Here is a 3,921-nt window from a genome sequence, read left to right as displayed (position 1 = left end):
GCAAATCTCGAATTAAAAGAGATACAGACGCTGAACAAGTTAAAGGAAAAATAGATGTTGAACAGTTCAAACCAAACATGTAGAAACATCGTGCAACATGCAGAAACAACGTGCATTGGGTACGTGCTTATTAACAAAATGACAGCCGGCATAATAATCGGCAACAAGCTTATTTCCTTCATTTTTCTCAGCTTGATTAGTGTTTGTAGAATTCAGTAGCACAGAACCATCACATCCCTGTCACATGCATGCAATTATATATGGGTGAGGAACATATCAATAAAACATGGGCAAAAAAGTCAAATTTGCAACTGAACAGGCTACCAAATTTCATTTTTTAATCAAATTTTCTCATTGAACTCTTTATACCTTTGATTAAAAAAAATTAAAAAAATCTTCTCATTGGCAAATGTTCCTCATGAGAGTTGCGAAGACTCTGGAACTAAAACAAACAGCAAGAAGATGAAAACTTGGAAATAGGAAAAAAAAACAGCAAGAAGATGACAAAATTGGAATAAAAGTCAAAGATAAAATAAAATAAGCAAAACATATAAAATTTTATTAAAATTAATAAAACTAATTAGTGATATTGATTAAATTTTTAATCAAATCAAACTGATTAGATATCACCTGACATGTGGGTGTATACATCAGAAAAGTTTTTTTTTTTTTAACCTTTTCTTTTCTTTTAAGTGTAAAAGCTCATATTTCATTTTTATATATAGTTAGCGACAATGCAACATTGTTCGCCGTGTTTTCCTCACTATGGATTTATTGTTTTTCTTCTTTTCATTACTTGTTCTTCAGTCTGCTGATTCTCTGAACTTCAAATTAACTGGCTTTGATTCAGATGTAAACAGCATAATTTACCGTGGGGATGCAGAACCTGCTGCTGGTGCTGTTGAGTTAATCTCCAGATTCACATACACGTGCCGTGTTGGTCAAGTCACCCATGCTGAGAGGGTCCGCATCTGGGACTCCAGTTCTGGCCAACTTTCCAATTTCACAACCCATTTCTCCTTCATTGTCGACACCCAAAAACTTTCCACTTATGGCCGTGGCCTCGCATTTTTCCTCGCTCCCGTTGGATTTGATATCCCACCGAACTCCCCTGGTGGCTTCTTAGGCCTCTATAACACTTCAACATATGAAAATTCTTCTCAGAATCAAATGGTTCACGTGGAGTTTGATTCTTTTTCAGATCAAGAATGGGATATAGAGCCTGCAGGGCATGTGGGGATTAACAACAATTCTCTTAGATCTGCTGCGCACACTCCTTGGAATGCTAGCTTTCACAGTGGAGACACTGCTGATGTGTGGATTACTTATGACGCTATAACCAAAAATTTGAGCGTTTCATGGTCTTACCAGGAAACTTCAAATCCTCTAGAGAATTCTAGCTTGTCTTATATAATTGATCTGATGAAGATTTTGCCTGAGTGGGTCAACATTGGATTTTCATCTGCAACAGGTTCATACTCAGAGAGAAATAAACTTTTATCTTGGGAATTCAGCTCAACTTTGGAGGTAAAGGACACAAATGAAAGCATATCAAAGAGAATCAGAGTAATTGTTGGTGTTGCAGTTTCAGTTTGTGTTCTAACATTTGGGGTGATTCTGATTTCTTGGAGGAGGAAACAGGCGCTAAAAAAGAAAGATGGTAAAAAAATAAACTTGACATCAATCTATGAAGACCTTGAAAGAAGAGCTGGACCAAGAAGATTTTCTTATGAAGAGCTTGTTTCAGCTACCAACAACTTCTCAAATGAGAGAATGTTGGGAAAAGGAGGGTTTGGTGCTGTTTATAAAGGATACTTGTTTGACATGGATTTGGCAATTGCTGTGAAGAAAATTTCAAGGGGATCCAAACAAGGTAGAAAGGAGTATGTTACTGAGGTCAAAACCATTGGCCTGTTGAGACACAGGAATTTAGTGCAACTCTTGGGCTGGTGCCATGAAAATGGTGAGTTTCTACTTGTTTATGAATTCATGCCAAAGGGTAGCCTTGATGCTCACCTCTTTAGCAAGAAGAGTCCTCTTAACTGGGCTGCGAGGTACAAGATATCTCTTGGCTTAGCCTCAGCGTTGCTCTATCTTCATGAAGAGTGGGATCAATGTGTGGTTCACCGAGATGTGAAGTCAAGCAATGTAATGCTAGACTCAAATTTTAACGCCAAGCTTGGTGACTTTGGGTTAGCTAAGTTGACGGACCATGAGCTTGGTCCCCAGACAACTGGGTTGGCAGGAACTCTAGGCTACATGGCTCCAGAATACATAACCACAAGAAGGGCTAGCAAAGAATCTGATGTGTATAGCTATGGAGTGGTTGCTTTAGAGATTGGAAGTGGAAGGAGAGCAATTAATCACATTGAAGAGGAGCACGAGATGAGTTTGTTGGAGTGGATTTGGGAGCTTTATGGAAGAAACAAGCTTCATGTAGCCATTGATAAGAGCCTTCACATGGATTATGACCAGAAACAGATTGAGTGCTTGATGATCGTCGGATTATGGTGTACTCATCCTGATCACCATTTGAGGCCATCAATAAGACAAGCTATTCAAGTTCTAAATTTTGAGGCCCCAGTCCCAAATCTGCCGGCGAAGATGCCAGTGCCCATGTACTCTGTACAGGTCAATAATGTCAACTCAGGCGAAGTCTTCTTAACTAATTCCAGCATAGCGTTAGGCCGTTGAACGCCGTGGATTTTGTCTTATTAAACTCTCTTTTTTTTTATGCATCTTGTATTGTTGAAGAGAATAAACAACTTTCTCGCTGCAGAAATCTTAAACATTCAGGTGAAATAGCTTTTTTCGGAGCTTTAATTAGGACATCTTCGATCAAATCCTTGAATTTAATAAATTGTTCATGTCATGTGTGTGTGTGTCTGTATTTGGATGTGTAACATGTTTTTACTAGGAATCTTTATTACAATTGTTCTCTTCTGTGTGATATAAATCAAAGCTTTTTTTTTTCTTCTTTTCATAAAATGTTATATGACTCCAAATTATCAGATTCTCATCTATTATATATTTATATACAAAGAAATTAATTTGAAATATGCATATCAAATTCAAATATGTTTCATAGATACTTTAAAAAAATAATTATCTAGAAATTTTTGTGAATTTATTTTATCTTAAATTATAAGAATATTTAAATGAATATTTCAAAATAAGTATATGAAAATTTTAAATTTAAAACTTTACCCATTTGAAAAAAACTAATAAGTTACTCATAATTTTTATTATATATATATTTTTTAGTTGATATATTACCTTTTCAAAGAAATTTCTTTGCCTTGTAAATCAAGTAGTTAGAAGATGGAGAGGGTCTTAGATGTAAGACCAATGCTGCTTATCTATGAAAAGGAATTCTACCTAATTATTACATAAATAAATGAATAAATAAAGACTTGAAGCTGCATTAGGTTTTTATATTTATAAAAATACAATTTAATTTATATTTTCATTGATATATTTTATTTCAAATTAATTTTTTCACCTTGCAAATCATTTTAGAAGTTGGAAAGGGTCTTAGATGTAAGAAAAATGCTGCTTGTCTCCCATGAAAAGGACTTCCATCAAATTATTAAATAAACGAATAAAGACTTTTAGCATCTGCTTAGATTTTTCAAGATATATATTTAATTAATTCTTTTCATTTTCAACGAAATTTCTTCCAATTAACTTGGACATAGAGACAAAACCAATTTCTTTCGACTACAGAAATCAAGTTAAAAACAGGCTCTAGCTATTTCTTGCAAATTTCCCCTTCCAATGCACAGAGTACTAGGTTCTTAATTTTAAATGTAATCTTCACATGAAAATTTGAAGAGTTGGTGGGTCTTTTGACCAGTAATGCGAGGGTTAACGGTATTTGATTTAAAATAAAAAAAATTAATTGTAATTTAAAAATTATTT

The 3,921-nt window shown here is 34.6% G+C and overlaps 1 pseudogene; it reads left to right on the top strand.

Annotated features, from left to right (window-relative positions):
- Nucleotides 1-719: 719 nt before the first annotated feature.
- On the top strand, nt 720-2,962 carry LOC110629268 (annotated as a pseudogene).
- The last annotated feature ends 959 nt before the right edge of the window (nt 2,963-3,921 follow it).

The sequence above is a fragment of the Manihot esculenta genome, chromosome 13 (assembly GCF_001659605.2).
Source record: "Manihot esculenta cultivar AM560-2 chromosome 13, M.esculenta_v8, whole genome shotgun sequence".
Taxonomy (NCBI): Eukaryota; Viridiplantae; Streptophyta; class Magnoliopsida; order Malpighiales; family Euphorbiaceae; genus Manihot; species Manihot esculenta.
Note: the sequence above shows the minus strand (reverse complement) of the source record. Positions and strands in the feature narration are given on the sequence as shown.